We start from the raw sequence: 9,367 nt of genomic DNA, 5'->3' as shown, positions 1-9,367 counted from the left end.
CTGCCTGTCTGTACATATTAGAGGAGTTAATAGAAATGTAAAATAAGTAATTGGGAAATTTTGCCCCCCTTTTGGAATTGCCATAGAATCTGAGATGACGTCATAATTTGAATTTTTTTTCTTATAATCAGAATCAATTATTTCAGGGTGAATAATAATTTCTTTAGAAGTCAGACTAGATTGGTCAAGTATAAGGCCAAAGGTTTGTTGGGGTAGGGGTCCATAAAGTCTGGTAGGTATTCTAGAAGGGACTACTTGAGGAAAAAGAAGAAAATCATTTAGGGCTCGTATATTGATGGCAACACTGCTGAATGTTGAAGGTTTGAGGGAAAAGATGGAGTTTGCCCCTGGTTTTTGTTGATGGGGACCCGCCCGGGGAGTCCCCATCTTTGAGTTTCCCGAAACAGGGTTCCCTTAAACATCACACTTAGATCAATATTTTTTAGCCCAATGTATCCCTTTATGACATTGAGGGCAGACACCTGGAGGTTTTTTAGTAGTTTTAATGTTTTCTGTGTGGTTTTTAGGGCAGTCCTTTTTAAACTGGCTCTTATCTCCAAAAACAAAACATCCTTCATTCCCTTTTTTAAAGGTAACAGCCATTGCTTCAGCTAATATCTGCATTTTCTGAGTTTCTGATCCTAAGTTGCAATAAGCCTTCAAATAATAACATTCCCGGTCTCATGAATTGGAGCGATGGCTCTTTGACGCTCCTGATTCACATTCTCATATGCAAGCAATTTTTCTAATTGCACTCTTGTCTCTTCTCTGACAACATTATGGGAGATAGCAACTCCCAGTCTAGTTAAAAAATCAGCATAGGCTTCATTAGGCCCTTGTAATATCTTTGTGTAGTTACTTTCAGGTTCCCCTTGAGGAGTAATTCGATCCCAAGCTTCAAGGGCAACTTCTTTCAATTGCCCATGCAACAAAGGAGGGCATTGTATCTGAGCTTTCACCAAATCAAATTGCCCGGTACCGGTACCGGTTAACATTTTAAAAGTAGTTTGGTTTTGGGGAGTGCCAGCTCGAGCATTAGAATTGGCATGATCTCAGGTCAGATCTTGAAACCACATTATCCATTGAAGATATTTTTGTGGTTTAAGAAGAGCTTTTACCAAAATTCGCAAATCATACGGAATACAATTTCCAATAGAAGATGCCATAGCATTTAGAAGTTCTTTAGTAAAAGGTAAATGAGGGCCATACACAGTTACAGCCTTTTTCATCTGTTGCATGTGAGAAAAACTAATGCCTTCGTATTGCGGTATTAGTTGCCCTTGAGCATAAACATTTCCTAACACAGGAAAGGCCAAAAGATCATCGGCCTCAGAGACTCGAGATTGCAAAGCCAGTAAATCAGAAAGCCTTCATTGTGAAGGACAATGAGTGGATCGTCTGTTCTCATAAATATGAGTGTGTGTTAGGGGCTTATCATTGTCATCAAAAAAAGTATTGTTGGCTTTGTCAAAGAGAGCATCAGAAGAATCATCATCAGATTAATTTTGTCCTCTAATTGAGGGGACGTTTGGTTTCATGCCTGTTACAAGAAGAAGAGGAGGAGCACTTGGGACAGCCAGAGCAGGGATGGTGGGAACGTTTTGAAATATTTTATGTTGCTGTAATTGGGCCTTCTGTAAAGTCTTATCATGTAATTTATATTCGTATAATGAGCATTCCACTTGTTGACGAATACCAGGGGGGCTAGAATTGCCTTGAAATGGCAAGATCACGGGTTTAATGAGGGACAACAAGGGCCAGAAATTTATTGGAATATTTTCTCCCCGTCTTGCAGCTTGTTCAACATATTCTTTAGCCTGGCTCCAAATTTCTAAATCGAAACTGCCTTCATCAGGGAACCAGGGGTTATATTTAACCACTGTTTGGAGACAAGCCTCTATCCGTTGATGCAAAACCGAAAGTCCTTGAACCTTAAATAAATGATGAAGGAAAGTAGAAAAGTGGTGGGGCTTTCCAGCTGTTTGTCCTATAACCCTGCACTTACCGACCTCCGTAGGTCCTAATGGTCACTCCGTCCACTTGCCAAGGGTGTTCACCAGGTCCCTGTTCAGGCGCTACTTGTCACCATCTTTGTAGACCAGGACCCGGGCACTGGAGCTGACGAGAAGAAGGACACAGGGGACCCAAGTCTCGAGTGAAACAAGGGTGCTTTGTTTGAAGAAACACACGTTTCTATATCTTCATACAAGGCAGCTTTAGGCAGTAAAAACATTGAACAAAAACAAAGCCAAGCAAATAACAATCTTCAAAGGGCCAGAAAGTATTCCATATCCTGAGTAAGAAGGGCGTAACTGAACAGATTACCTTTAAGTAAAAGGTCACTGAAGGGAGTCACTGAAAGGAGTCCAAGTAGATGCCCTTTCTCATGACCTCAGTCCTGAGAACTGCGTGCAGCTCTGCTCGTTCCTGTTTTCCAGGAACTGATAAGGAATAGAGAGTCCTTGAGAAACGGCACGCAAAAGAAGAAAATAACATATTGGATCTCTCAAAGTTGAACGTCCCCTGACACAGAGCAATTATTTTGAGAATCAAATTTGATTGAAACCAGGATAATATCTGTATGTGTATGAATCACATTTAACAGCTGTCGTTACCATTTGGTACTGTTGTATTCAAAGAACTACATTCTGAATATATCAAGGTTTCCTGTTTCCATGAATAAAATAGAAACACTTGTGTCATAACCCAGGATGAATTGTGTTATTCCATCAACACAGTTTTATCTCACTTCAGTACTTTGTAACGGCAGCTAAGAAGGCAGCATTAGGCTCTCAGGTTTAAATAAATCTAGAACAGTCTCTGGTTACTGTGGAATCAAACAACGTAAAGTTTGGGGGTTACATAGTCATAATTTGTAACTAAAATTACTCTCTCTGCACTCTATACCAGAACATTCATATGACTGTAATCCAAATAGCACAGCAGTGCATTTTAGACCAATTTTCATTAATGTGCAAAAATTGCATCAAATAAACTTAAAGGTCTAATTTGCTTAATTATTTTAGTTTTTATTTTGGCTGTGCTGGGTCTTTGTTGCTGCATCCAAAGGTTCTCTAGTTGCTGTGTGTGTTGGCTTTTCTTGTTGGGCAGCACAACCTCTAGATGCGAGGGCTCAATAGTTGCAGCTCACAGGATCTAAAGCATGGACTCAGTAGGTGCAGCACATGCTGTTAATTGCCTGTGGCATGTGGGATCTTCTCAGACCAAGGATGGAACCTGTATCGTCTGCATTGACAGGCGGTTTCTTAACCACTGAACCATTGGGGAAGTTCCTAATTAGCGTTATTGAATGACTGATGCATTGGGCAGAATTCAACCTGGTAAGTGGCTGCTCCAAGGAGCCTGACACAGTGGACAGTCTCAGGATGTTGAGGGTATTTTCATGTGCATTTTGATTGTGTATCTAGTACAGATTTTTGGCTTGTCCTTACTATGAAGTGTTTGGATATGGGCTCTTGGTGTTTCTTAGACTTGGGTGAATGTTTCCTTTCCCAGATTAGAGTGGTTTCAGCCGTTTTCTCCTCCTAAGATCTTTCCTGTCTTCTGGGACTCCTACAGAGCAAATATTAGTGGCTTCTTGTCCCAGAGGTCTCTTAAAATATCCTCCTTTTATTCTTTTTTATTCTGTTCAGTAGTGGTGATTTTCAGTGTTCTTTCTTCTAACTCACTGATGTGTTTTCTGCCTCATTTAGCCTGTTCTGATTCATTTTAGTTTCTGGGTTGGTTGGTTTGTTTTGTTTTTTTTTTTTTTTCATTTCATTTACTATATTCTTCAGTTCTGTTTGGTTGGTTGTTTTATTTTCCAAGTTTTCATTACAGACTTCTCATTTCTCAGGTCGTGCATTCTTCTCCCAAAGTACTGGAGTTTCAGCTTTAGCATCAGTCCTTCCAAAGAATACCCAGGACTGATCTTTAGAATGGACTGGTTGGATCTCCTTGCAGTCCAAGGGACTCTCAAGAGTCTTCTCCAACACCACAGTTCAAAGCATCAAATCTGGCGCTCAGCTTTCTTAATAGTCCAACTCTCACATCCATACATTACTACTAGAAAAACCATAGCCTTGACTAGACAGACCTTTGTTGGCAAAGTAATGTCTCTGCTGCTTAATATTCTATCTAGCTTGGTCATAACTTTCCTTTCAAGGAGCAAGCGTCTTTTAATTTCATGGCTGAAATCACCATCTGCAGTGATTTTGGAGCCCAGAAAAATAAAGTCTGACACTGTTTCAGTTTCTACTGTTTCCCCATGAAGTAATGTGATTGCATGCCATGATCTTAGTTTTCTGAATGTTGAGCTTTAAGCCAACTTTCACACTCTAGTCTTTCACTTAAAGAAACTCTTTAGTGCTTCACTTTCTGCCATAAGGGTGGTGTCATCTGCATATCTGAGGTTATTGATATTTCTCCAAGCAATCTTGATTCCAGCTTGTGCTTCTTCCAGTCCAGCGTTTCTCATGATGTACTCTGCATATAAGTTAAAAAAGCAGGGTGACAATACACAGTCTTGACGTACTCCTTTTCCTATTTGGAACCAGTCTGTTGTTCCATGTCCAGTTTTAACTGTTGCTTCCTGACCTGCATACAGGTTTCTCAAGAGGCAAATCAGGTAGTCTGGTATTCCCATCTCTTTCAGAACTTTACACGGTTTCTTGTGATCCACACAGTCAAAGGCTTTGGCATAGTCAATAAAGCAGAAATAGATGTTTTTCTGAAACTCTTTTGCTTTTTTGATGATCCAGTGGATGTTGACAATTAGATCTCTGGTTCCTCTGCCTTTTCTAAAACCAGCCTGAACATCAGGGAGTTCACAGTTCACGTACTGCAGAAGGCTTGGTTCGAGAATTTTGAGCATTACTTTACTAGCATGTGAGATGAATACAATTGTGCTGTAGTTTGAGTATTCTTTGGCATTGCCTTTCTTGGGAATTGGAATGAAAACTGATTTTTTCCAGTCCCGTGGCCACTGCTGAGTTTTCCAAATTTGCTGGCATATTGAGTGCAGCACTTTCACAGCATCATCTTTTAGGATTTGAAATAGCTCAACTGGAATTCCATCACCTCCACTAGGTTTGTTCAATGTAATTCTTCCTAAGGCCCAGCTGACTTCACATTCCAGGATGTCTGGCTCTAGGTGAGTGTGAGTGATCACACCTTCGTGATTATCTGTGTCTTGAAGATCTTTTTTTGTACACTTCTTCTGTGTATTCTGGCCACCTCTTCTTAATATCTTCTGCTTCTGTTAGGTCCATACCATTTCTGTCCTTTATCGAGCCCATCTTTGCATGAAATATTCCCTTGGTATCTCTAATTTTCTTGAAGAGATCTCTAGTCTTTCCTATTCTATTGTTTTCCTCTATTTCTTTGCATTGATCCCTGAGAAAGGCTTTCTTATGTCTCCTTGCTATTCTTTGGAACTCTGCATTCAGATGTTTACATCTTTCCTTTTCTCCTTGGCTTTTTGCTTCTCTTCTTTTCACAGCTATTTGTAAGGCCTCCTCAGACAGCCATTTTGCTTTTTTGCATTTCTTTTTCTTGGGGATGGTCTTGATTTCTGTCTCCTGTACAATGTCACGAACCCCCGTCCATAGTTCATCAGGCACTCTGTCAATCAGATCTAGTCCCTTAAATCTATTTCTCACTTTCACTGTATAGTCATAAGGTATTTGATTTAGGTCATACCTGAATGGTCTAGTGGTTTTCCCTACTTTCTTCAATTTCAGTCTGAATTTGGCAATAAGGAGTTCACGATCTGATCCACAGTCCGCTCCCGGTCTTGCTTTGCTGACTGTATAGAGCTTCTCCATCTTTGGCTGCGAAGGATATAATCAATCTGATTTCAGTGTTGACCATCTGTTGATGTCTATGCGTAGAGTCTTCTCTTGTGCAGTTGGAATAGGGTGTTTGCTATGACCAATGCGTTCTCTTGGCAGAACTGTTAGCCTTTGCCCTGCTTCATTCTGTACTCCAAGGCCAAATTTGCCTGTTACTTCAGGTGTTTCTTGACTTCCTACTTTTGCATTCCAGAAGGGTTTAGATAGAAAAGAGAAATGTTTCAGTTTGTGTATAAAATATAATTTTACCAAATTGCTGTCATAATTAGTTTTAGAGGAAGGTTTTTTTCCTTACACCTGGATAACACATATTCAAACCAGTAATTTTTCAGATACAAACCATAAAAGTTATAAGCATATTCATCAGTCCTTCTGTTAAGCTTTGTGAAGTCATCAGGTTTTCCATTAGAATCCTTACCCAGTTCAGAACCTGGAATTTATCCAAAAGTCCTTTCTATAAGTCTTCTTGAAGAGCAAGTATTTTTGCAAAACTTGATTAGTGTTATGATAATATTTTGAAATAGTAATTAGAATTAAACCTGATAACATTTTACCCAAGCATATCAGAATTTTAGCAGCACCATATGGTTTCTCCGATATCTATATTAGTAACATTTACCATACAATATAACCCGAGACTTATTCCTCACTTGACAATACTTGTCATGTCATTCTGTATAGAAAATGAGCCTAATTAGTGTAATATCTCTCTTTGGGGTTTTTCAGGGGCCCTCTGAAGCATCCCAAAGTTAGCTAGAAATCAAGTTCTTCATTACAATGACTTAGGAAGTTTTGTCAACAAATAGCAAATAGGTTTAGAACACTCAGTCAGATAGGATTATAGGTCATTGTGAAACAAGAGCTATTCATATAGCCAAAGTAACAATGAAAGATTTCAGAACAGATCATTTAAGAGATAAAGAAACTTTAATCTGTTATCAAAGGCAGTTCACCATCTGAAGAAAAGGTGTTATCTTAACAGGTAGAAAAGCTAAAATCAAATTTTGCAACAGACAGAAAAGCGAAATTCAAAGCTAAATAATTTTTACTTTATTTAAAAGGCAAACAATTAAATTTATTTTACACTTTTTAAACCATGTACAAAACTCACTTCTCATGGTTGACTTTTCGCAAACCTTATCACTTTCTGTACCCATTACTTTGTTCTTCGAGCCTAAAAAGCCACCTGTAAGTCAGGCTTACTTCGTTTCCCTTCACAAAATGCAATTCCATTCCTCATACCTTTACTGAAAACACACTTCCTACTTTCCTTGAGCAACCATGAATTGACTTTTTTTTTTTTTTGGCAAGTTGGTCCATTTTTAATACTGAGTCAAAAGAAGCTGTTTTTCACCTCCCAAAATGCCCACCCCTTCTTGAGGTTAACATATTTCAGAATTTTAAGTAAACAGTTGCTGTGACTGGGTAAATTTGCCCCAGGTCCATCCTCCAGGAACTGCTATCATTATCTGCAATGCCAGTCTTCAAGGGGGATATCAGCCTGGATCTGCTCTGTAATTATTGCAGAGCTCCAATTTGCTTTAGCCATGTCCACAGTTCCACTCTCTCATACATATTTACTAGATCAGTGCATCCACCTATGCACTCTTTCTTTTTTTAATTTAAATTTATTTATTTTAATTGGAGGCTCATTCATGTATGGATGTGAGAGTTGGTCTGTGAAGAAAGCTGAGCACCGAAGAACTGATGCTTTTGAACTGTGGTTTTGGAGAAGACTCTTGAGAGTCCCTTGGACTGCAAGGAGATGCAGCCAGTCCATTCTGAAGGAGATCAGCCCTGGGATTTCTTTGGAAGGAATGATGCTAAAGCTGAAACTCCAATACTTTGACCACCTCATGCGAAGAATTGACTTATTGGAAAAGACTCTGATGTTGGGTGGTTGGGGGCAGGAGGAGAAGGGGACGACAGAGGATGAGATGGCTGGATGGCATCACTGACTCGATGGACGTGAGTCTGAGTGAACTCTGGGAGTTGGTGGTGGACAGGGAGGCCTGGCGTGCTGCGATTCATGGGGTTGCAAAGAGTTGGACACGACTGAGCGACTGAACTGAACTGAACTGATTGTATTGCTTTTGCCATACATCAACATGAGTCTGCCACGGGTGTACACGTGTTCCCAATCCTGAACCCGCCTCCCACCTCCCTCCCCATACCATCCCTCTGGGCCATCCCAGTGCACCAGCCCCAAGCATCCTGTATCCTGCATCGAACCTGGACTGGCGATTCATTTCTTATATGATATTATACATGTTTCAGTGCCATTCTCCCAAATCATCCCACCCTCTCCCTCTCCCACAGAGTCCCAAAGACTGTTCTATACATCTGTGTCTCTTTTGCTGTCTCGCATACAGGGTTATTGTTACCATCTTTCTAAATTGCATATATATTTGTCAGTATACTGGATTGGTGTTTTTCTTTCTGGCTTACTTCACTCTGTATAATCGGCTGCAGTTTCATCCACCTCATTAGAACTGATTTAAATGCATTCTTTTTAGTGGCGGAGTAATACTCCATTGTGTGTATGTACCACAGCTTTCTTATCCATTCATCTGCTGATGGACATCTAGGTTGCTTCCATCCATCCACCTATGCACCCTTTACCGATGAAGCCCTGAGGTACCGTTCTGGCTCCTGTGAGCTGTTGCAAGTAATCTTGAATCTCATTGGTCTCACTGTTGGCTGTGATATCGACAAATTCCTAAAGCCCTTGTTTGAAGGGCAGTTGACTGAGGAGCTCCTGAGTCCTGCAGTAGGGACAGGTTGGCATGATGAACACGACCAACTTCCCAGACTGGATCTTGCTGTTCATGAATGCCTGAGCCATGCTGCTTCCACCTGGAGGACACCTTAACTGCCAAGAACTGACTTTTATATTAACATTTTATAGATTGGTGAGCATAAATACCAGTGATAATTTCTAAAACCTTTGCTTTCTTAGAACATTTTAGGATGGCACCAAACAAAATAAGGGCAAAATGAGGACTGTAGCCCGGGAGGCAGCATCTCAGATAGCTCTGAGAGACTGCTTCAAAGCAGTAGTGGGGAAGGTCAATATATAAGGTTTTGGTGAATGGGAAGTTCAGTACCCTGAAGGACTTATTTTACAAAAGGTTTTTTGTTAGTCATGAGGATATGATGTCACCATAAAGGGATTTAGTGCTTCTCTAGATAGGAGAAGATGCAGTGATAGAGACCATAAAATCTGTTCCTAAAAACATTAAAAAAAAATCCAATTGTCTAAAGACTCATCCCACTGGATTCCCTGGAGCATGGAGTGCCTCACTCCACAGCTGTTGAAGGGCAACAGCTATAGGAGCATGGGGTTCACTCTCCATAGAGGCAGACGGCAAACACCTTTGTTGTTCAGTCACTGGCAGTGCTCTTGGTCAATACCACTTTGTAGTTGACAGGCGTTTGCTATGACCAGTGTCTTCTCTTAACAAAATCGTTAGCTTTGCCCTGCTTCATTCTGTACTCCAAGGCCAAACTTACCT

The 9,367-nt window shown here is 40.4% G+C and overlaps 1 pseudogene; it reads right to left on the bottom strand.

The window, feature by feature from the left end:
• Positions 7,371–8,697, bottom strand: LOC102188302 (annotated as a pseudogene).

The sequence above is a fragment of the Capra hircus genome, chromosome 18 (genome assembly GCF_001704415.2).
Source record: "Capra hircus breed San Clemente chromosome 18, ASM170441v1, whole genome shotgun sequence".
Classification (NCBI taxonomy): domain Eukaryota; kingdom Metazoa; phylum Chordata; class Mammalia; order Artiodactyla; family Bovidae; genus Capra; species Capra hircus.
This window is presented reverse-complemented; position numbering and strand designations above follow the sequence as displayed.